Source organism: Canis aureus, chromosome 17, assembly GCF_053574225.1.
Source record: "Canis aureus isolate CA01 chromosome 17, VMU_Caureus_v.1.0, whole genome shotgun sequence".
In the NCBI taxonomy this organism is placed as follows: Eukaryota; Metazoa; Chordata; class Mammalia; order Carnivora; family Canidae; genus Canis; species Canis aureus.
In genome coordinates this window covers 58,781,961-58,808,003 of record NC_135627.1, presented here as the reverse complement: position 1 = coordinate 58,808,003, position 26,043 = coordinate 58,781,961, and the positions used below count along the sequence as shown (strand labels likewise).

At 37.3% G+C, this 26,043-nt stretch overlaps 1 protein-coding gene across 3 annotated transcripts in view; it reads right to left on the bottom strand.

Moving 5' to 3' along the window:
* FNDC3A (fibronectin type III domain containing 3A) overlaps window positions 1-25,691 on the bottom strand; it is a 170,510-nt gene extending 144,819 nt beyond the window's left edge. The window contains exon 1 of one of the 3 annotated variants that reach the window (XM_077855756.1): window positions 25,644-25,691. The gene's annotated coding sequence lies outside the window, so the exon portion shown is untranslated. Of the gene's footprint in view, window positions 1-24,485; window positions 24,633-25,061; window positions 25,348-25,643 lie in introns of those variants that run through there. The other 2 variants (XM_077855753.1, XM_077855754.1) reach the window with 2 other exon arrangements.
* Between the last annotated feature and the right edge of the window lie 352 nt (window positions 25,692-26,043).

The following is a 26,043-nucleotide window of genomic DNA, read 5'->3' as shown; positions in this document are numbered from 1 at the left end:
AGTGTAAGACCCAAACTATATAAAGCTCCAAGGAAACAGGGAAAAATATGGGGCGTGGCAATGATTTCCTAGATACGGCACCTGAAACAAAAGCCACAAAAGCAAAAATAGACATATGGGACCATATTAAACTTGAAAACTTTAGTGCATCAGAGTACACACTTAATGGAGTGACCTAGGGAATGGGAGAAACTATTTGCAAACTTAGCTCTGGTTGCTACAGAATACCATACACTGGGTGCCTTAGCCAACAGACATTTATTTCTCACAGTTCTGGAAGCTGGGAAGTCTGAGATCTGGGTGCTAAGGGCCTGCCTCCTTGGCTCTATTTTCTCATGGCCAGAAGACAGGGAGTTTTTTTTTTGTTTGTTTGTTTGGTTTTTTTTGGGGGGGGGGGAGTTTTGATCTCTCTTACTCTTCTTAAATTACAAGGGCACTAATCTCATCATGTCGGTTCTACCCTCATGACATCATCTAAGCCTAATTACCCCCCAAAGCTTCCATCTCTTCTGCCACCGTATTTAGGGGGATAGGACTTCAACATGAACTTTGGAAGGATACAAACTGAATCCATACATTCTACCCCCGGTTCAAGAAAATTCATATCTTTCTTGCATGCAAAACACATTCATTCCAACCCAACAGTTAAAAAATCTTAACTTGTTTCAGCATAAACTTTAAAATATCTCGTCTAAATAAGGTTTGGGTGAACTCAAGTACAATTCATCCTGAAGCAAATTTCTCCCCAGCTGTGAAACTGTGGAAACCAGGTAAGTTACACGCATCCAAAATACAATAGTGAGACAGGCACAGTATATTCCATTCCAAAAAGAAGAAAGAAAAAAGAAAAGGTAACCTATATCAAGCAAGTCCAAAACCTAGCAAGGTGAATTTCTTAAGGTTCAAGAACAAATTCTGGTTTCTTGCTCTACCCTCCAGACCCAATAGGGTGGTGGCATTATGCCCACAGACATTCCTGTGGCTTGGTAAAGCCCCCACCCATTTGGCTCTACTGAATAGAGGTCCCACCCTTTGAAATTGATGGGGGGGCAGCCCTGACCCTAAGGCCTGTATACACTGGACCTGTGTTGGGAGTGTCCGCCCTGATGACAGGAGTCACCTTTGGGGTCTTTCTTCCCTTTTCCTGAAGGACAACGGATGTTCACAGCCTGCCTTCATTCACTTCCATTTTCTGTTTCCTTTAGTCCCAGCTAAAGGATTGCTTTGCTGGTATAATTCCATCTCTCTTTCTGGCTTCTGCTGAGATGCTGGTTAGATATATGGTTCACACCACCCCCAACTAAAACCTTTATTGAATGCTGGCTAGTCAAACACACTTTTGGTATTCTCTTCAGAGCATGCTTTCTCATTTTTTGCAGTGTGGAAGACTGATCATTTTCCAAATCTTTAAGTTCTGATTCCCTTTTGTTTAACAAATCCTACTTCATTTCTCTCCTCTCACATTTTGTTGTAAGCAGTGAGAAGGAGCCAAGCTACTCCTTCAACACTTTGCTTTAGAAATACCCTCAGCTAAATATCCACTTTTATCACTTACAAGTTCTACCTTCCATAAAACATGAACACAACTCAGCCAAATTCTTTGCTCTTTTATAATAAGGATCAACTTTTTTCCATTGTCCAATAATAATGTTCCTCATTCCCATCTGAGACCTCATTAGAAAAGCCTTTACCATCCATATTTCTACCAATATTCTGTTCATGATTATGTGTTTTCTAAGAAGATGGAGGTTTTCTCTTCCGTTCTCTTTTCTTTCTGAGCTCTCACCAGCTGCCATTAGCAATTCCTTAAAAGTAATCTCGGTTTTTTCCAGCATGCACTTCAAAACTTACCCAGTCTTTACCCATTGCCCAGATCCAAAGCTACTTCCACATTTTTAGAAATTTGTTACAGCAGCATCCTGCTTATTGATCAACTGAACTGCTAGAACAAACAACTTACATTTTATTTCTCACAGTACTGGAGGCTGAGAAGTCCAAGACCTGGGTGCCAGCACGGACAGGTTCTTGAGGGCCCTCTTCCTGGTCAGCCGATGGCTACCTTCTTGCTGTATCTCCACATGGCCAAGAGAGAGAAAGCTCTGGTCTCCTCCTCTTCTTCTAAGTGCACTAACCATAATGGGGGCTCCACCCACATGGCCTCAAAAACCTCAACAACTCCCAAGGACCCACTTCCAAACACGATCACACTGTACTTTCTTCCTCAGTCACTGCCATAATTCTCAATGTGCTTTAGTGTCTTTACTCAAATATTGTCAGGTTTTCTTACTCAAACTCCTCATTCATATCCATCCATTCTGCTTAATTTTGCTTTATCCTAAGGATGTTGCTGTTATGACAATAGCCTAGACATAATAATGAGTAATTAGGGCTTGAAACTTCAGCTCTAGTTGTTTAAAAAGTGTATGGGAGGGACGCCTGGGGTGCTCAGCGGTGGAGCATCTGCCTTCGGCTCAGGATGTGGTCCCGCAGCTCCCTGAATGAAGCCTGCTTCTCCCTCTGCCTGTGTCTCTCATGAATAATTAAAAAAAATCTTAAAAAAAAAAAGTATATGGGAAAATGCACAGCAGGATCATACTCAGATTATTAGCCATAGTGTAATTGAGGGAGCCACAGGATAACTATGTACATTTAAAATAAAAATCCAATGTATTTTTCTGGTCTTTTGATTTGTCTAAATCAATGAAAATTATAGGATTCTAAAGCCATATCTAAGATCACAAAACTATTATTTATTTCAAAGAGTTTTAGTATCATACTTAAAATCTAGAATTTAGGAGTACTAGAAAGTTTACATATAAAAAAACATTAAGTTAAAATATTATAGTAGCAACTGTTTAAAATGATGTAATTATGGTAATTTTTTCTCTATTTCCTCAATTATTTTGTAATGTGGGTATGGTTAAACCACTTTCATCAAAATTTCAATTTAAAAACAGTCAGCTTGAAAAGCCCTAGGCAACTACAGTTATATTTGGCTTATCGACCATCTAAAAGACCCTTTAAGAAATTTCAATAAATTTTGTTTGCACTTCAACTTTGTGAGAATAATTTATCTTACAAACTGATATTCTTAACATGTATTTTTCCAAGTTAGGCCTCTATTTTTTTAACTTTTGGATTTTTAAATTTTCTAAACTTGACTATATTAGATTAAAAAAAAAAACACAAAAACACTTTATATCACCTGCAGTGAAATTTCCTGAGATGAAAGTCATGGGAATCACTCTGTGAAATCAACCTATCATTTCTTATCAGAAACTTAACAAATGTTACACAGATTTTATTTAACAATGAGATATTATTTTGTATTTTTCCTCGAATTCCTTCAATTACACTGATATTAAACTGTACTCCAGAAAAATGACTCTTAAAAATAGGTTGTTAAAAAATGTAGAACTTTGGTTCACCTATATTTCCATATCTTAATGTAAACTTTCATTAAGACATAAAGGACATTTGTGTTTTTTTTTAATTACAAAAGGAATATACACTCATAAAGTAAGAGGGAGAAGGGAGAATAAACAAAGAGCTATCAATGATTTTAAATGACTAATATCAAATAGAAAAACAAATTCTTGATGATTCAGAAGACCTATAATTAATTCAGGCTTCTTATTCTCTCTTCAATGTCCACTTTTTCATTTCTTAGGTTATTAAAAGTACAAAAGCAGGGGCATCTGTCTGGCTCCAGTCGTATGATCGCCCATCCCAATGCTCTTCTAGAACTGACTGCTTATTTATCAAGCAAGGCAAACTATTTCCACTTCTCTTGTCTCTGTGTGGTTTTGTGACTTGTTATAAGTAACAGAATACTGTGAAGGTAACTCTATGTGACTTCCAAAGCTGAATCAGACTTGATTCACAAGACAAATGTTCCCACCTGTTTGCTAAAACCCCCCATAGTTGGAGCCCTGAGCCACTATGTTAGAAACTAAACTACCCTCAGGCAGCCACACTGCAAGAAAGTAGAGCCATTTGGAACAGCCACACATAGGTGCTCTACTGGACAGTGCTAGTTTTCTATTTAGGGATTAGCTATTTGAGTGAATACACTTTCATGTGATCTCTGTCCCCTGTCATCAGTACACTGGCAACACCTGCAGCTTTCAAATCTTGAGGCCCCAGGCATCATGAAACATAAATAAGCCATTCTTGCTGTACCCTTTCTGTATTACTGATCCATAGAATCCATGAATATATTAGCATGTTTGTCTTAAGTGGCTGTGTTTGAAGGAAACTGATTATGCAGCAATAGTAGCTGAAACAGCCTCATAATAGGATGCAATAGACTGCATTTTTGTGTCCCCTCAAAATTTGAAAAAAAAAAAAAAAAAAAAAGAAAGGTCAATCGATGAAGGTAATTTAGAGAACATTATAGTAAGATCACATTTTTAATACTCAATTTTAATGACTAGAAAAATCTCAAATAGCCCATTTCTAAGATAAGTATATTAACAATGCATTGAGACAATGTCTTCTATATCTACTTATAATTACCATTAAGCTACTGAAATTCCATTATCGCCCACCATTATTTTGTCTAAGAGCACATCTGGGCATCTTTCATTGTCTTGCACAAAAATTTTAAAAGAAATAATCTGAGGATTTTATATTTTATTATGAAAATTTCCAAAGCTATATGGAAGCTGAAATAATTAAACTGTGAACATCATGCATGTACTTGCCATGCAGGTTCCAAAATTAACATTTTTCTTTATTACATGCATTACTCTATCCATCTTTTTTTAAAAAATGCATCTCAAAGTTGTAGATACTGGTATATTTCACCCCAAAACACAACAAGCATGTTTCAGTAAGTACTACTCAATATATTTAGCTATTTGAAGGCAAAATTTACAATATGATGAAATGCACAAATCTTAAGAATACCATTTTGTGAGGTATCTTGAAACAAATTCTACCACTACCAGTATCTAAGTATCTAAAATTACACTGCTAATCCCACTCCAAACTTTAAGACCCTGATTTTCAAATTTGGGCATGTATCAGAATCAGCAGCAGGGCTTATTAAACAGGGCCTCAAATCTAGTTTCTGATTCGAGAAGTGTGGAATTAGACCCCAAAATTCACATTTATAGTAAGTTCCCAGATTAACCTAATTTTTACTAATATTTTTAAAATTTTTATTTAAGTAATCAATCTCTACACCCAATATGGTGCTCAAAAAAATGATCCAGAGATCAAGAGTATGCTCCTGACTGAGCCAGCCAGGTGCCTCACTAATTTTTATATAAGTATTAACTGATAATGAAGATATCAAGCTGGTAATATTAAGGTATACTTCATTCTTGAAGGTCCCATCTCAGATGTAAATACATTCATATTCTCAAACTAGAAATAGATTAAAATAATTTTCTTAAAAAGAAAATACTTGTAACATAAGCAAATTTATTTTTATTTTTTTTAAATATGTTATTTATTTATTCATGAGAGACACACAGAGAGAGGCAGAGACACAGGTAGCGGGAGAAGCAGGCTCCCTGTGGGGAGCCTCATGCAGGACTTGATCCCAAGACATCAAGATCAAAACCTGAGCCAAAGGCAGACGCTCAACCTCTGAGCCACCCAGGCATCCCTAAAGTAAGGAAGTTTAAATAAGGACTTTGAAATTGTCTTTGGGTATTTCAGTCAAATCATTATATTACAAGCCAAATCAATTTTCTTCTCAGATTGAAATTGCTATTTTCTATAGGTTAAACAAACAAAAAAAAAAAAAAAAAAGGAAATTTCCCCAAATGTTCTTGGGAAATGGCAGAGTAATGGTCAAATGTATTAAACAAACATGCATTAAGCATATACAATGTGCCAACTAGATTTTAAAAATAACTTTATTAAAGTATAATAGACATTTATCAAATGGCATGTTTAAAGTATACAACTTGATAAATATTGACACATGAATACACCCATGAAACCATTACTACAATCAAGATAATGAACCTATCCATCACCCTCCAAATTTTCCTATTTGTAATCCTGCCTTTGAATTTCCCTATGAATAATGATGTTCAACAAGTGCTTATTTGCCATCTGTATAGCTTTTTGGTTAAGTAGCTCTTTAATACTTTTGCCCATTTAGTTACTAGGCTTTATTATTGTTTTAATAGTGCTTTATGGATTTTAGACACCAGTCTCGTTGGGTTAAGTAATTTGAAGATTTTCTCCTAGTCTGTGGCTTGTTCTTTGGATTCTCTCAACAACATCTTTCAAAAAACACGAGTTTTAACTATGAAGTCCATCTTAATTTTTTGACTTATGGATAGTGCTTTTGGTGTTGTACCTAAGAGAGTTTTCCCTAATCCAAGATTACAAAGATTTTATACTATGTTTTCTTCATGAAATTGTATAATTTTAAGTTTTATATTCTACTTGTTCTGTCCATTATTTTTTTAAAGGTTTTATTTATTTATTCATGAGAGAGAGAGAGAGAAAGAGAGAGATGCAGAGACACAGGCAGAGGGAGAAGCAGGCTTCATGCAGGAGCCCGATGCAGGACTCAATCCTGGGACCCCAGGATCATGCCCTGGGCTGAAGGCAGGCGCTAAACTGCTGAGCCACCCAGGGATCCCCTGTTCTGTCCATTATTAAGGGGTACTAGAATCTCCACTAAAATTTCACACTTGTACATTTTCCTTTGCAGTTCCATCACATAATTTAAAGCTCTTCTGTTAGGTGCATAAAAATTTAGTATTATGCCCTCTTGATGGTTTAATCCCCTCATTATTATGAAATGACCCTCTTTACCCCTCGTAATAATAGTCTTTGCTCTGAAATCTAACTTCTGATCTAATAACTCCAGCTTTCTTTCAGATAGTGTTAACATGGCATATCTTTTGCATCCTTTTACTTTTAACTTATATGTATTTTTATATTTAAAGTAGGTTTCCTGGGGCACCTGAGTGTCTCAGTCAGTTAAGCGTCTACCTTCGGCTCAGGTCATGATCCCAGGGTCCTAGATAGAGTCCCGCACTGGGCTCTTTGCTCAGAGAGGAGTCTGCTTCTCCCTCCTCCTCTCCATCTCCTTGTGTGCTCTCTCTCTCAAGTAAGTAAAAATCTTATAAAGTAAAATAAAGTAGGTTGCCTGTAAATATATTTGGATCTTGATTTGTTTTTTAAAGATTTCTTATTGATTTATCTGAGAGAGTAAGAGAGAAAGAGCACCAGCAGAGGTCAGAGGGGCAGGGAGAAGCAGATGCCCTGCTGAGCAAGAAGCCTGATACAGGGTTCATCCTGGGATCACGACCCAAGAGGAAGGCAGAAACTTAACCAACTGAGCTGCCCAGATGCCCCTGGGTCTTGTTTTTTTTTTAAAGAAAATTTAATCCAATGATCTCTGCCTTTTAATTATAGTATTTAGGCCATTCATATGTAATAGGATTATTGATATGGTTGGGTTTAAATGTACCATCTTATTTGTTTATTTTTCTTTTGTTATTTCCTTTTCCTTACCTGCTTTATTTCAATTATTGTTATGTTATCTCCCTTGTAGGCTTACAGTCTATTATTCTTTGCCACTTTAGTTGTTCCTTTAGGGCTTATAATATGCATCTTTAACTTACCAAACATTAATTTCAAGTAACATTATACTAATTCAGGTATAAGTATCAGAACTTTGTGACAACATACCTGCAACTTCTCCCCTTCTGAGTTCTGTACTATTGTTATCATCTATTTCACTTTTACATGTTTTAAACCTTACAAACCTGATCATTTTTACATTTCACAGTCATTTGTTCTTTAAAGATACCTAAATTTTTAAAAAATCGTATCTATTTACCCATTAGTTACTAGTTCCAGTGCTCTTCATTCCTTTCTGTAGGTCCAGGTATCCTTACGATTTAATTTTCCTTCTGATTAAATGACTCCATTTAACATGTCTTTCAGTATAGGACTGAAAATAATTCTTTCATCTTTTACACATTTCAAAAGTCTTTATTTTGCCTGCTTTTGAAAGATGTGTTTGCTTGGCAAAGAGTTCCAGGTGATTAATTTTTTTTTTTTTTTTTTTTTAGTGTTTTAAAGATATTGCTCCACTATCTTCTAACTTACATTGCTTCTGATGAGAAATCTATTACCCTTAACTTTGTTCTGTTTTTCTTTGGCTGACTTTTTTTTTTTTTTTTTTTTGGTCATACTGCATATGAAGTTTTATTATTTTGTATTTTTCCAAATGATAGAATATTGTGAATATCTTTAAATACTCTTTTTAGACAGAAGAGTGCTTCTCTTCCCCATGATGTTCACATCCTCATCTCTTGAAATGTGTTAGATTACACATGGAATTAAGCTGCTAATCAGTTAACCATAACATAAAGAGATTATCCTGCATTACCCAGGTAAACCCAAAGTAACCACAAGAGTCCTTGTTAAGTGAAAGAAGGCAGAAGAACGAAACCACATGATGATGGCATGAGGACTAGACCCACTCTTGCTAGGTTGTAAGATGGAAAAGAAAGGGGAGGGGGCCAAAAGCCAAGAAAAGCAGGTAGCCTCTAAAAGCTGAAAACAGCAATGAAAGAGATTCTCCCCAAGACCCTTCAGAAAACACATTTTAATTTTAGCTTAGTGAAGTTTTTATTGGACTTTAAAAAAAATTTAAATTCAATTTGCCAACATACAGTATAATACCCATTGCTCATCCCATCAAGTGCCCTCTTTAGTGCCCATTACCCAGTCACCCCATCCCCTAACCTCCTCCCCTTCTGCAACCCTTTGTTTCCCAGAGTTAGGAGTCTTTCATGGTTTGTCTCCCTAATTTTTCCCCACTTAGTTTCCCTCCTTTCCCTTTTGGTCTCTTTCACTACTTCTTATATTCCACATATGAGTGAAACCATGATGCTTGTCTTTCCCTGACTGACTTTACTTCACTCAGAATACCCTCCAGTCCCATCCACGTCGAAGCAAATGGTGGGTATTCCTTCCTTTCTGATGGCTGAGTGACATTCCATTGTATATATAGACCACATCTTTAACCATCCATCTGTCGAAGGACATTGTAGTTCTTTCCACAGTTTGGCTGTTGTGGACATTGCTACTATAAACATTGGAGTGCAGGTGTCTTGGTCTTTCACTACATCTTATCTTTGGGGTAAATCCCAAGCAGTGCAACTGCTGAGTCATAGGGTAGCTCTATTTTTAACTTCTTGAGGAACCTCCACAGTTTTCCAGAGTGGCTGTGCCAGCTTGCATTCCCACCAACAGTGTAAGAGGGTTCCCCTTTCTCTACATCCTCGCCAACATTTGTTCCCTCTCTTGTTAATTTTAGCCATTCTCACCGGTATAAAGTCATATCTCATTGTGGTTTTGATTTGTATTTTCCTGATGGCAGGTGATGTGGAGCATTTTTTCATGTTCTTGTTTGCTATGCATATGTTTTCTTTGGAGAAATATCTGTTCATATCTTCTGCCCATTTCATGACTGGATTGTTTCTTGGGTGTTAAGTTTGGTAAGTTCTTTATAGATCTTGGGTCCTAGCCCTTTAGCTGATATGTCATTTGCAAATATCTTCTCCCATTCTGTAGGTTCTTTTAGTTTCGTCGATGGTTTCCTTTGCTATGCAGAAGCTTTTTAACTTGATAAAGTCCCAATAGTTCATTTTTGCTTTTGTTTCCCTTGCCTTCATAGATGTGTCTTGCAAGAAATTGCTGTGGCCAAGTTCAAGAGGTTGCTGCCTATGCTCTCCTCTAGGATTTTGATAAATTCCTGTCTCACATTTAGGTCTTTCATCCATTTTGAGTTTATATTTGTGTAGGGTGTAAGAGAATGGTCTAGTTTCATCCTTCTGCATATGGCTATCCAATTTTCCCAACATCATTTATTGAAAAGACTGTCTTTTTTCCAGTGGATATTCTTTCCTGATTTGTTGAAGATGAGTTGACCATAGAGTTGAAGGTCCACTTCTGGATTCTCTACTCTGTTCCATTGATCTATGTGTCTGTTTTTCTGCCAGTACCACACTGTCTTGATGATCACAGCTTTGTAATACAGCTTCAGCTTGAAGTCAAGCATTGTATTGCCCCCAGCTTTGGTTTTTCTCTTTCAACATTACTTTGGCTATTCAGGGTCTTTTCTGATTCCATACAAGTCTTAAGATTATTTATTCCAACTCTGTGAAGAAAGTCCATCGTATTTTGATAGGGATTGCACTGAACGTGTAAATTGCTCTGGATAACATAGACACTTTCACAATATTTATTCTTCCAGTCCATGAGCATAGAATGTTTTTCCATGTCTTCCTCGATTTCTTTCATAAGTGTTCTATAGTTTTTACAATATAGATCTTTTACCTCTTTGGTTAGATTTATTCCTAGGTATTGTATGGTTTTCGATGCAATTATAAATGGGACTGACACCTTAATTTCTCTTTCTTCAGTCTCATTGCTAGTGTATACAAATGCCACTGATTTCTGGGCATTGATTTTGTATCCTACCACATTGCTGAATTGCTGTATGAGTTCTAGCAATCTTGGGGTGGAGTCTTTTGGGTTTTCTATATACATACAATATCATGTTATCTGCAAAGAGGGAGAGTTTGACTTCTCTGCCAATTTGAATGTCTTTGGCTGCTTTTAAGCTTTTTTTTTCTCTTTGTCCCTTGTTTTAAGTGATTTATCATGTTCCTTGATGCCATTTTGTTCATTTTCTTACATGGTGTTTCTTGGTTTAATGGCTTTCATCAAATTTAGAAAAATTTTGGCCCTTATTTATTCAATTTTTTTTCCCTGTTCATCTTTTAAACAATTCTCTTTTCTCTGTGTTTCTTTTTGGATTTCTTCTTCTTCTTTTTTTTATTGTATGCTCCATACCCAGCATGGGGCCCAACAAAGGGCTTGAACTCACAACTCTGAGATCAAGACATGAGCTGAGATCAACAGTCTGATACTTAACCAACTGAGCCTCTCAGGCACCCCTCATTCTGGATTAATTTCTATTGCTATGTCCCCACCTTTTCTTTGGCAATATATAACATGCCATTAATCTCATCCCAAGTGTCTTCTGACACTGTAATTTTAATCTAGAAGATCCCCCTCCATTCAACATATTCAGTTTTACCTCTACCTCTTCTAGTATAACAAATACAGTCATAACTGTTTTAATGTTCTTGACCACTAATCCACCATCGATATCATTTTGGGGTCAGTTTTAAGCCAATGATTTTTCTCCTGTATTACTTGCTTCTTCACAGGCTTAGTAGTTTTGACTGAATGCCAGACATTTTATATTTTACCTTGTTGGCTACTGTATATATTTGTATTCCTATAAGTATTTTTGAATTTTGTTCTGACATATGGTTAAGTGACTTAGATTCTGCCTTAGGTAACAACAGAACTGTGTTCTTGTACTAGACAGGAACAGAAATACATTTAGTCTAGGGTTAATTTTTTCCCCACTACTGAGCCAAAATCCTTCAGAGTGCTCTACCAAATACCCTGTGAATTATGAGGCTTTCTACTCTGGCTGGTGGAAAGCAGCACTATTTCTGGCCCCGTGTGAGCCTGAATACTGTTTTATAGAATCCTTTTAGGGGGTCTCTTTTTTAGCCCAGAGTAGTTTCCTTACATATATGCATTTACCAATACTCTGCTAAATGATCAAGGGAGACCCTCTCCAGATTTTTTTTTTTTTTAGGTTTTATTTATTCATGAGAGACAGAGAAGCAGAGACACAGGCAGAGGGAGAAGCAGGGTCCCTGCAGGGAGCCCGATATGGAACTTGATCCCAGGGTCACGACCCTAGCCGAAGGCAGATGATCAACCACTGAGCCATTCAGGTGCCCCCTCTTCAGATCTTTGAAGTTCTTTTTCTCCTGATACTCGGTCCTGCATTGTTAGCCTCCTGGGACTGCAAACTCCACCAGCTCAGAGTCAGCTGTTACCTACTTGGGATTCCCTCTGCTATGCCCTGAAAACTTTCTTCATACAGTAATCAGGGCCAACGATAGGGCTTGCCTTGTTCTCACTCTTATATTGCCTGATATCTAACATCTTTCATAGTTTTTTTTTCCTAGTTTTTTAAGTTGTTTCAGGCAGAAGAGTAAATTCAGTACCTTTCACTTTTGACAGAGAACCAAACTTGCTCTTTTTTTTTTTTTTTTTTTTTTACTTTTTCTTTTTTTGAGAGTGTGTGTGCGCACTCAAAGGAAGGACAGGGAGAGAGAGAATTCCAAACAGGCTCTATGCCCAGCAGAGGCTGATATGGGGCTCCATCTCACAACCCTCAGGTCATGACCTGAGCTAAAATCAAAGAGTTGGACCCTCAACCAACTAAGCCACCCAGGCACCCCACACTACTCTTAATTTTTAATGTACACAATGGACAGTAGAAAGGTGAATGAATTTATTACACATAAGAACCAAATGATCATGCTTTAAAAGCATGATATATCAAAAGTATGGTCCAGGGTTCACTAATGGCAGTGTGTTCTTGATATGTCCTGAACTAAAAGAAAAATCAATGTTCTTTTTACGGATGTTTTGGGCAAATGACACACAATTCTTTAGCTTTTATATCTGTGTAAGACTAACTTACTAGCAACATACAGAGTGAGTTGAGCTCTTATTTGTTAATAATATTTGTTAATAAAATGTGTACAGTAAAATTAGTATGTTTTGAAAGATTACTTGGGCCTCTAAGTCAGGATTCTACTAAGACGTTGAACTGCTATGCAATATAGTTAAGATTCTGACAATTTGCAGGAAGGATACTTCATTATCTATTTACCTATCATCAGTGCTCTCTTCAATTGCCTTGGTTTTTGTGGTGTCTTTAACCTGTCATGGTTCTCAAATCCAACAGCTGTTATTTATAAATTACTGCATGTTTAGCTTTACCATTCCCATGTCCAATTTAGTTTTTGAAGAAGGTTGATTAACCCAATAGTGTACAATGATGCATACACATTAACGATATTTTTGGCTTATTACTTTAACCTTGTTGCTTAAGTAGGTGTGTTTATAAACCTTTCAATTTGACTTATATGGTAACATTTTAACAGTGACCTACTAGTTATGAATTATGTATTTAAGTAACTTACAACATACTTTTCATGTTAAGTGCAATAACCTATTTTATGCATAGGGCAGTGTTTGTAGGGCATAATCCTATAATGTAATAGGTTGAAGTTATCATTTTTAAGAAAAAAATATCAAAATAACATTATTTCATATGGTTTAACCTAAAAATGTAAATATATATTTCATATACAAAGTATTTTTCCTTATAAGGTAAGTGACAATTTTTACAGATCATTAGCAACAAACTTACTTATCTAATTCTCCAATTTCTTGTCCACTGGAAAGATGAAAGAAGCAGAATGGATAGGATGGGTGGGCCTCTCAGTTTTTTACCCCACATAAATGAACAGAGGTTTAAAAAAAAAGGAGGGGTTAAGAGTCACTACCATTATTCTCCATTGCCAGAAAATGACATATAACTTAATTTAATCAGGCTGTGAGGAGATATAGCCCCTGTCCCTCTACTATGAAATCATACCTTAATATTAACATGAAAATCTGATTTAAAAAGACTTCAAAGGCACTTTTGATGAAAAAGACATCAAAAAGATACATTTAGTCAGGAAACTATGGGAACTGAGAGCAGGAGTTGCTTCCAAGAAATCGATTCCAATCCATTTAAGGACAGAGAGTGTACATATAATTAAGACCAACAATTTTTTTTCTAAGTGTTATTGTCTTAAATCCCATTTTACATTTCTAGCGAATGTTTTCAGAGCACTTGGGTTACCTTTAGAGCCCAAAGTAATTACATCTATGACAATTCTATTTTCATCTACAAATATTTTATTGCCCTTTTAAAATGTGCTAGCTTATATATTATATCCACTTTGCTTTTTTAGAATTTCAAAATTTTGGTAACATCTCTCAGAATGACTTTGAAGACTAAACCTGTAGTTTCTAAACATTTTCTGACCAAAGTTAACACCTGGCATCTAGGTTCACAACAGAAGGGTTTGCATTCCCCTGCAAAAGCTAGTGTCTTACTATAACTTCACCATATTTAACATGTTTCCTTCTAAATAGAGAATTTTATCATAAGACACAAGAAAGATTTCTGCATTTCCCATAAGATTTGTCTGTAGAACACAGTGTTTTAACATTGCCCTTTCTGAGATAACCAGATTCTTTATGCATAAATCTATTAAGCCTGAGTTAAATATTATTGCTTCTAAACATGCTCATATCCCTTCATCCTATTTCTTAAAAAGCTTCCTTCTTTTTAAACTACATTTAGCTCAAGCTAATGACATCAATCCTAGGATTTACAACCAACTTTCTTAAAATATGAAGTTCTAATATTGAAAGGGGGGAAGAATAAAAATATCTAGACAAATGAAAACTATATTCAGTATCATAATTTTACATTTGAAAAAACTGCTTTTATAATAGAACTTCAGAAAGTATACTAAAATTACCTTGTTTCTCAGGTACAGTTATAAAGGTTGAGAATCTCTAGTCTACAATTCTTGCTTCTTTAACCTACAGTAATAGAGTTCCTGACGCAATTCTATATTGAAAGTGCTATTTTTAAACGTACCAATGACTTTAGACACCAATGGGAAGCTTATGAGTGAAGAGAGGTGTTATTAAAAATTACACAGAAAAAGAGACATAAATCAAGACTCTCCGACAAGAAGGTATGGCTCTAATAAGGACTAATCATAATTGCCAAATCCAGACCCTCTTATATTTTATTATTTTTGTTCTATCACAAAAGTTGTATGTTTCATACTTAAGAATATATGTAGAGTCATCATTTTTAATTCTTCTTCCTATCCTCAAATCCAATTTCTACAGCTACCCACTGTGGAAGATACCCTCTCAGACATGTTCTTGGCACTTACCTATGTATATATAAGATTTTCTAAGGCTTTTGGTTGTTATGTAAATGAAATGACATGTACTGGTCAGTGTCGTTCTTTTTCATGTGAAATAATTATTTTCTTAAAGAAGTGCATTAAGATACAGGGATCATTTCTATAGTTAAAGAAGTACATTTATACCTATTTCATTCTTTTTCATGGTAGCCTAATATTCTACTGCAAGGGCATCCCGTAACTTAACTATTCTAATGCTGAACAATGAAATTGCTTCCTTTTTTCTTCACACGTTTCCCCCTCTGCAAGAAATAAGCATGTAATATTCAATATGAACCTATGATAGTATTTCTGTATTCTAGATATACAGAATTAAAACTTCCATTCAGAAGTATGCAGTTTTAATGTTGATAGATATTGCTGAACTTTTTTCCTCAAAACAATGAGGCTAGGGGTGCCTGAGTGGCTTAGTGGTTGAGTGTCTACTTTCCACTCAGGTCATAATCCTGGGGTCCTAGGATCCAGTCCTGGATCAGGTTCCCTGCAGGAAGCCTGCTTCTCCCTCTGCCTATGACTCTGTCCCTGTCTCTCATGAATAAATAAGTAAAATCTTAAAAAAAAAAAAATGAGGCTACTTATACTTTGTTCAATACTTTATAAATGTATACTTTTATACATTTAATTTTAATTTTACTTAATATTACAGTTGTCCAGATTTTGTTAATTTTATTACAAAAGTTTCTTAAAATATCCTATCTCATTGATGTTTTCATTTGAATTTCTCAGAATACTGGTGTGGCTGAATAACTCTTCAAAACTTTATAGACTATCTATATTTTAAATTTCATGAATTTCCTACTTACATTCTTTATTTTCTACCAGGTTGGATTTTTCCACACTGATTTGAGAGCACACCTTGTATAATTTGAATATTAACTTTGTCTATTACATGTCAAATATGTTATTTGATAATTCAGTTGCTTGCCTTTTTTAATGGTGTCTAAGTTTGATGTTTCACTTGAAAGGTCTTCTCTACTCCAAAAATTTTTTTTTTAAATTCACTTCTAAATCTTTTGCCATTTTATTTACTTATATTTAGTCCATCTAGATTTTAGTTTTGATAGTGCCATGAAGTGGGTAACTAATTGGATAGCCAACTGTCCCATATCATTTACAGACTAACTCTTCCATTACTAGTTTTGCACATAAGAAATTCTCTATTCATGGAGTTCCTCCTGAATTCTATATTGTTTCCATGATCAACATGCTCATTCCTATTCCAAATTCTCAGTTTTTTAATAACTGTAATTTTATAGTATGTTTGGATCTTTGATAGGTATGTTCACAGTAATTATGCTTCTTTTTGAAATTTACTTGGCCATTCTTAAGCATTTCACCATCTCAAAACTTGAACCATCAGTTTGTCAAATTTCATTTTAAAATCCTACTATAATCTAATTAGGATTACACTGACTATTGACTCATTTGGTGCGAACTGCCATTTTTATGGTATTAAGTTGTCACATTCAGCAATATAGTATGCTCTCCATCCATTCAGATCTTCTTAAAGTTTTCTTTATGTAGTTGTTGCATATTTTGAAAGGTTCTTAAGTATTTTATAATTTTGGCTTCTACCTTTTTAATAATCATTTTTCATAGTTGGCTACTGCTAGTGTAGAAGAAAGCTAATGAATATTCTAAGTTATAGCCAGTTGGCTTACTGAAATGTCTTTTTGACTCAAATCATTTTGTGTTGACTATCTTATATTTTCTAAGTAGGCAATCATATCAACTACAAATACTAACAGTGATATATCTCACCTCTTATCGCCCATACACCCCTTATTTAGAGGTTAATTATTTTTCTTGCTTCTTAATGCATTGGCTGAGACTTTAGGGCAAATGTTATATTCCTATCTTTTTACAAAAGTGCTTCTAATATTTCACTATGACATTTGATATAGGCTTCTGATAGAGACCCTTTACTAGGTTACTTGTTAACAGTTATAAGGGACAACTGAATTTTAGAAAATTGTATTTTTAGCACCAGAGATAATCACATAGTTTTATCCTTTCATCTATAACTACAGTTAATTATGTCAATATGTTTCCTAATACTGAATCAATATTATACTCCTGAGATTCAACACATCAGGTAGGTTAAAAGCCCAGGCTTTGGAGTCAGGTGCCCAGGTTCAAATCCCAAATCCTTCATTAACTAGTTGTATGATCTTAAGCATGTTATTTAACTTCTTTCTGGTTCAGTTTCCTCATTTTTAAAATGGTGACAACATTATCTACCTCAGACGGTTGTTTTATAGATTAAGTAAACTGATACACATAAAGTTGTTTGGAACAACACTCAGAACACAGAAAGTATTCACTATATATTAATTTATTATTTATTGAGTGCTATATATTTGCCAGGCATCAGGTATACATGGCTGGAATAAGCAAACTAAGCCAAATCTGGCCCCCTGCCTGTTCTTATAATAAAGTTTTATTGGAACACAGTCATACGCAATGTTTATAACTTATCTATGGCTGTTTTTCGCTCCTACAACAAGTTAAGCAGTTGCAACAGTCCATACAGCCATACAACTTAAATATTTACTATCTGCTCCTTTATAGAAAAAAAAAATTTGCCAACTCCAGCAGTACTGTTCGAACTCAAGAAGTTCATAATCTAATAGTTGAGATGGACAAGAAATATATATGCTATGGTATAATACGTATACAATCATGACACTGAGGGTGTTACAGAAACATTGCAGTTCAATACTAAATGACAGGAAGGATTCACACAAGTGAAAAAAAAGGCAAGAGGTATTTTATTTACCCAATTATTTTTAAGTATGCATTTGTTTACGTGTCTTTACCTCTCATCCTAGTTTGTGAATTACTACAGGGAAGGGAGTATGACATTCATATTTTAAGCATCTAGGACATTTAAAGAATTAAATGATAGAAGAATAAATGGTGAATGGTTAAAAAAAGAATATGTTATTTAGGTGACTGTGATTAGACATATCTGTCAAAGTTCTAGATATAAATATCCTATAGCAAGCAGTTTACTTGCCATGTTAAATGGGCTCTCTTTAATCATTGCAACAGCCAATTCTAAAAGATAGATCCTATTATTATCCTCTGTTTAAAGTGAAAAAACTAAGGCCCACAGAGGTAGAGTAACATGTTCATATTTATGTACAGCCAATAAAGGGGAAAGCCAATGAATAAACCTATCTGCCTCGTGTAAACCATATCCTCTTTCTACTACAAAGTTGGGAATAGATAAAATCATAGGTTATCAACAGACCTAGACTTTGAAATAGAGACCAAAGACATTATAACTGAAGCAGCAGGAATTGTGGTGATTTTAATATCTAAAATTGAGTAATGATTTGAATAAAACTCGTATTTTAAAAAATATTAGCCTGGAAGCAGCCTGAAAGTGGACTAGAGGGAAACTGCCCCTATATTTTCTTAAAGGCTACTCTACCACATACAGTAGACCAATTTTAGCAAGGTTCAAGTAATAGATTAAAAACATACAATTGCAGGGGTGCCTGGGTGGGTACAGTCAGTTAAGCATCTGACTCTTAGCTTTGATTCAGGTCATGATCTCAGGATCTTGAGAAGAACCCCCATGTTGGACTTTGTGTGAAGTCGAGTCCACTTGGTTTCTTTCTCCCTTTCCCTCTGCACTCCTCCACCCCAAGTAAATACATCTTTAAAAAAATACAATTGCTAGCATACAGTCGCTTCTGAGGAATAAGCACCTACTGATCTGAAGTATCAGAAATAGCTGGTCCCAACACTTATAGAACAAAAAAACATTAATAAAATGTAAGCAAAAAGTATATATTGCAAATGAAAATATTACATAGAAAAAAGTCTTAAGGACAAAACTACAAATTGAGAATGCTTGTCTTAAGTAGACCAAAATAATCTAGAAAATGTAAACATAATGAAATCACAAAGTATAAATTTTTTCATTTTAAAAATTTAAGCAAATCTTAAAAACTGATTGATGTAAATGACTACTCCTTCAAGCTAGATCTCAAAAGTAGTTGTTGTACATAACATTTATTTCTGCAAAAGAAAGCATATAATTTTAAAAAGTCTTAACTGTGCTTTATAAAATGCACTTGAACACCTGTTTAGAACCCCCAAAGTAGGAAGATTTTTTTTTTCCTCTCACTGGGAAATGAATAATGAAATCACTTAAATTTTCTTAATTATTCTGTTCAAATATATATTGAAATGTGGATTCTGAAGAAGGGAAACAGAAAACACCAAGCAGATATTTGTGAGAGAGACTGATTAACAATCTAATTTATTAAACTTAAGTAACTTTTATATCAAGGTTTATTTAGAAGTACACATCAAATTTACTTTTTATTTCTAACAACTAGCACATAAGAGATCACAAGAAGTGAGGAGGAAGAAAGATATGAAAGTCAATCAGAAGTAATAGTTTCATCTGCAAAATAAAAATACTAACACATATTGGGCATGTCTGCATAGGATTTAAAAAATTACCAAGTACAGGGCCTAAACACCAATGAAAATTCAACAAGTGGATCTTATTACTATACATACAGGAATAGTCTTCCACTTGAAAAAAAAAAGAAAGAAAGAAAAAGAAAACCACAAGGAATTCACTTTTGCATATTTTTATTCCATTCTGGAAAAGACTAGCTGAAGTTGGGATATAAGATCAGTATCCCCTTGCAAAAAGGAACAGAGGCACTGGATACAGACTGCACTGAAAGATTAAGAATAGAAAGAAAGCTTTTATATGCATTGTTTGCCAAAAAAGCAGTTAAAACTTTTGAGTAAACTAAATGTTTATTGGAAGCATATTTGCAGAACTTTGGAGGATAAAACTTGAATTGACGATTTCTTACAAAAAAAGAGCTGCACTGCTTCCAATATAATATTAATATAAGCACTTATTTGGTACTTTGTTTTCATGGTCTCCAACAACATCTCATTGGGTGGTCATAATACTTCTGTGGTGAAAACAGGATAAGTATTATTCTCAATTTTAAGGACTGGGAATTTAAGATGGAAAAAAACTAATCTGAGATCATATGGCTAATAAGGGTGAAGTTGGAACTAAGATCCATGGTACTTAATTTCCTAAAAAACAAAACAGCTGGAATAATCTAGCTGTTTTAAGCACTGGCAAAAGAGAAGTGAATTAAAAAATGAGTTGTTAATTTCTCTTTCAAGCAAAATTTAAAAAGCCAAATTTTTATTAGGTAGCAATTCATGGAGACTAAAATTTAGTTCAAAAGGTTTGTAATGCCTTACAATATAAGACAGTATATACATTTACAAAGTATGAAAAATGCAAACATAAATAAATTACAAAAATCAAGTTTTGAAGTTTTGTTTGGTTTTAATGTTCTTAAGAGGGAATGAAAGAAAACACACTGACTTTACCCAGGCAGCTCTCCATCTTATTTATCTTTACTTTTTTCAGCACCTAACACTATCCTTCATATATAGAGAACATATTTACTAATGTCTGCAAATCAAAAAATGTTCTATGCCTTATTCTTGCTCTCCTGAAGACACAAAATGATGTCATTACTCCTGATGACAGAGTAACCCTAGCCAGCTGACTCATGCAACCATAACCTGAGTGGTACTATTCACCTGGTAATGGGACATGAAACACAATGTGAATAAAACGATTGCCTGAGAAATAACAAATCTATAAATTTAGAAACTTCAAATGAATTGAATTTTCAAAATAATAAATGAATTTTCAAAATAACTTATGCTTAAAAGGTAATCGCCATAACTTATCTTTAAATAATCTTATTTTAAAAGACATTTCTAGGTCTTCTTTGCCTTAATCTCCAGTGTAAATATCAATTATTAGACTATTCTGTAACACAATGACTCTTGCAGAGGTATCTAATTGCTTATCTCTTCACTAACTCATCCTAAACTACTTTTAAAGACAAGGTTTCCTACCACCAGGTCCCTATTATCATGTATAAGCCACCGTGGTACCCTAGCTAAAAGTTTTTAAAATGCCAGTTGCAGTTTAAAATATGTAAAACCAGAAGAGGCTGTTGATCTACTTAACCTAATACAAATTTTAAATCAAGCTATGATGTAGCTATTTTCACTGCTCTAAGGCCTAGCTCAAAGGTTTTTCTTCTTTCACTTCCTAGTTCTGAGACCAAGTCTAGGCTGTTGCTAGAAGTTCAGCTACAAAATAACAATTACAATAATAGTTATTTCTGCGTATTTTCTTTATTTTTACTGTAACATAGGGAACAAATATAAATGACATAACAAAACACACCAAACAACCATGTAGACAAATGATATAAGGTATCCCACTTTATGTACTGTAGGGGCAATTACCTAGCCAAGAGTCAGCAAACTGGGTCCACTAGCTAAATCCAATCCACAGCCAGCTTGTTTTTGTTTGGCCTTGAGTTAAGAATGATTCTTGTATTTCCAAAAAATTACTTTAAGAAATAAACAAAAAAGAATACTCAATAGAGACTACAAGTAAAATGCAGAGCCTAAAATATTGACTATCTGGCACTCTATAGAAAAAGTTTGCCAATTCCTGATCTAAGCTGTAATAACTACATATAAGACATATACAGCTATCTCTTACACACAAAGCTTAAGCTATTAATACGTCAAGGCAGACCTACAGTTCTTTCAGTGATGAATTCATAATGATCCAGCCAAATTATCTTCTCCAGCCCTGCATATTCTTTTTGACCATGCCCTGGGGCTTGTCAAAATCTGCAGGCAAACTTCTTTCTTTCTTGCTCTTACTACTTATCCTTGGATGCTCTCAGACTGGTTCGTGCCCCCCTACTTCCAGCTCTGGATGTCAACCTTTTTCGGAGTGTCTGTCCTTGTGCTCAGTCCTTCCCAGGCTTCAAGTCTGATTTCTTCCAAATGCCTTCCATGATCCCTCAGTGGACTCACTTTCTTTCAAATTAAGTCCTGGCCATCCAATTTAATAATAACATCTTATATTTTCACTAATGATTTCCTGTTAGTCTAGTATCTACAACTATTTTCTAAACAACTTGAAGGAAGTAAAGATACCACACTGCTTTAATATCCCCACTTCAATAGTGGCTCATCATCCTTTGAGCACATGTCATCTCCCAAGTGTACCTCTCTATCTTGGAGAAAAAAATAATCTGAAGACTGGAAAATGGGTGATAAGTGATTGGAAATATCAAAGGAAGATACCCACAAAATAACTTGATGGAAGACCATAAGCTGTACTGCAAACTTAGAAAGTGTATGTGTAACACAAACAAAACTATAATATGGAAGGATAGAAAAATAAGGATCAAGAAATTAAGAGACCATTGAAAAATATTCTGAAATAAAATGATATCAAAATAGTAAGAAAGTTATAAAAGCTTACAATCATGTTTAAAAAAATCTGCCTTTCAACACTATCGGCCATTAATTTCCTTTCAACAAGCAGCTCTTGACATTGATATCCATTAAGGAATTTTTTTTTTTTTTTTTTTTTTGCAGTGTGATAACTGAAGCCCTAAAAGATTCAGTGGGATAGACATGCACTGTACCCTAAATCTTTAGATTTTCAATACTCTAAATTTATTTGAGGTGTGCTAGAAATTGTTAAGGAAAAAAAAACACCAATCATTTATCTTTTGATTATCTGGCTAATAAAATTGAAAACCAAGTGCATACCCTTATATCACTCTCAAGTATACCACCATACAAAAATGCACCAAGAATATAAAAAAATTTTTATTACTTGACCAAACTGTTGTTATAAAAATATAGGCAAAATATAAGGTGCACAAGACTTGCATGTACGCACATAAAAAAGAAATGTTTTAAAACAAGCATTTTATTACCCATGAGTTTATACTAACAATACGGCGTATTATAAAGTAAGCGCTCTTTACCTAAGTTAAGCTACAGAGGATGATGAGGATATTAATCATATATTCCTTCTTTTAGTCCTGGGTTTTATAGTCTCTCAGTCCTTACCTATGCCTGGCTGGTCAGAGAAGAGAGAGACAGTTTTCTTAATTATGAATAAAATATGCTTAATATTATACTGTAGAAATTTTACAATTAAAAAGTAATTATTAAACGCATGGTAAAATGAATCAGCTGTCAATTACTCACATGATGAGGGGAAGTGATGACACAGATGGCACCAAAAGATAATCCTAGCATCGGTTTTTTTCAAATGTATATCAGTAATTTGGAAGAAGCAAACTGCCCTTATAATTACATCTGACTAAGGCCAGGGTTAACTAGAAGTCTATCTTCCCTAAACACTCAATGGTTTTGAGAATTCAAAAGGAGAGACAAAGGGGAAAAGGGAGTTAATTCAGAAGCATACAGGTGGCTAAAGGCACCCAACTAAGGATAAAAAAATTTCTCTGTCATTCTACATAAGAAAACTGAGAGAAGATCTCTGAAGAAAAAAAAAAAAAAAAACAGTAAAATTTACCAGAACAACGCTAAAAACTTTTGAATATGACATTATTTACAAAAATCTTAGTGAGGTGTTTTTTTTTTTCTCCCTGTTAAATCATTCTTTTTTCCCCACTAACTAGTGTTATTTAGTGATGGCAAGCATTATCAGTCGGCCAGAGAGCTGAAAGCAAATTTTAGGTTCCAGGTTATTTAAAAAAAAAAAAGTGCTAAAAATCCTTTTTATCATTGTTTTCTGTTAAGCCCACCCTCTGCCTCAACAGGCACTTTATCTCATGACCTGAGATGAAATCAACTCAACCAAGAAAATACCAAAAAGGCAGAGGAGTCATTCCTCTGGAATATTTATAGGTGATTCAAACAAAACTGACACGACGGCAAGAATTACAGATTTAGCAAATGCACAAAAAAACTAAATATTTATCCAAACACCGAGATCAGGGCCACAAATCCCAATTAGTTGCTGCCTGACATATGGCTCTAACTCCTGAGTAGGGCATATGTTTAGTTCCCGCTGGTGCTGGAAACGGCACGGCGGGGAAAATAGTGGAGTAACAGTTCAACTTCAGTCATTTTTTTTTTTCTTTCTTTTCATTCTTAGGATACAGAAAAAAAAGAAAAAAAACCCTGCAACTTTGGTTTCCAGAACTAAAAAAAAAAAAAAAAAACAGCCCGCAGTTAAGCTTAATAATGAGGCGGCTCGGTTTTCAAAGTCCATACTGGACAACAACGTAGGAGGGATCATACTGCGGGAAAAAAAGGAAGAAGAAAAAAAAAGGAAAGAAAAAAAAATACCTTATCAGCTTAACGATCCTTGGGTTAGAAGATGCTCAGACACAAAGGTGTCCAGAGACACGTTAAAATTTCACAACGGAAGATCTCGAAGGCACGGTTCCGGGCGCTCCAGCGTCCATTACAGGCTCCCTCCCTGTCCCCCCACTCCCCCCCCCCCGGCAAAAAAAAAAAAAAAAAGTAAAAGTAAAAAAAAAAAAAAAAGGAAAAAATACCCCCGAGCTTTTTAGCGCGGACAGAGCGGTACAAGATCGACCGAGGGCGACACTAACGACGACAGCCCGCGTTCCCGCTGCAGCCGGAGCGGCGGCATCACTCGCCCGTCCGCCTTACCTGACGCGTGGCGTCCCTCCGCCGCCGCCGCCGTGTCCGGAGTTCACGGATCCAGGTGGTTCCTCAGCAGCGCGAGCGAGCGCGGCAGCCCCGGCAGTGCCCTCCCGCCCCAACAGGTGGCTCGCGGAGAACCGCCAGGTACGGGGCGCCGGCCGCGCAGCACCCGACGGCCAAGGGCGGGCTCGTGGACGTTTTAACCCCCTCAGAGGAGCGGGGGCGGGGGCGGCGACGCGCTCCGGAAAAAGCGTCTCAGTTCGGCGGCGGCCCAAGCTGAGGCGCGGCGACCGCTCGGCGACCTTCTCCGCCGGGCTCCGCGCTCGGCGCCCCGAGCCTCCGCGAGCCGCGCTGCTCCCCGCCGGCGGGGGAGGGGGAGGGGCAAGGGGAGGGGGCGGGTCGCGGTGGCGGTCGCGCCCCCCGCCCCCCCTCAGGCGCCTCGCAGCGGGACTCGGGCCCGGCAGGTGGGCGACAAGTGGGCGGGCGCCGCCCCCGCCCTGCCCCCCGACGGGCCCCCCGCCCCCCCGCCCCCGGCAGCCTAACGGTCCCCGCGGCGCCGGCTCGCCGTCCCCCGTCTCTCACCTCCGAGTCACGCCGCTCTGAGGCGGAGGAAGGCGGCTCCCGGGCGCCCCTCCTTCGGCTTCCCGACCGTCCTCGCCCTGCCTGGGCGGCAGCGCCAGCTCCCGGGGGGCCGCTGCGGCCGCCGGCGCGCTGACTGTCGGCGTGGTTTTCCGGCGGTGACGGCGCCGCCTCAGCCCCGCTCTCCGCTCCCTCTCCGCGCAGCTCCCGCTTTCTGTTTCACCCGAGGGACCACGAACGCCGCCGCCGCCATGCTTACTACGGAGCCGGGAGGAGGAGGAGCCCGGCGTCGGCGCGCCCACTGCGGCTGCGCGAGCCTCGCCGACGGCGCCCCCGGCCGCCCGCCCCCTGGCCACGCCCCCTGGTCACGCCTCTAGCCACGCCCCTAGCCACGCCCCCGCCGGGCGCTGCGCCTCGGAGCGCCCCCTTCCAGCTCCCGGGGCTGCAGGCTGGATCCCGCGGCCTCGCCGCTCGGGGTCCCGCTGAAGCATCTGCCCGGGCAGCCTGCGGGCGACCCTAGGGGGAAGCAGGGGGGAAGCAGGGGTGTGTGGGAGGGTGAATCGACATCCCTGGGGGGCCACTCACGCGGTTCTCCGTGCAGACTGGAAAAAGGCTCCCTCTGGGACGCGCCGGGTCAGCCTCTCTCCGAAAGCACCAGAACTTAAATGCTGGCAGGTGCTTTTAAAGACACCCCCCCTCCCCGCCCTCCCCCCCCCCCCCAAGGACTAGGAAGCCAAGCCAAGTGGGTTGGAGGTTTTCCATCCTAAACACTTAGAGCCCCGGATCTCTACGGCAAGCAAAAATATTTAGATAATTACTTCATTTGAAAACGTGGCAGGGTGGGGGTGCTGGTGTGGGGTGCTGCTAGGGGGTGGGGGTGGGGGGCGTGTCTTGGTGTGCTCCCCGGCCCAATCGCACGGACACCCGTTACCTTAATTTGCACGACAGCGCGAGGACTTCGGAGCGAAGGGAGCACGGGTTGCTT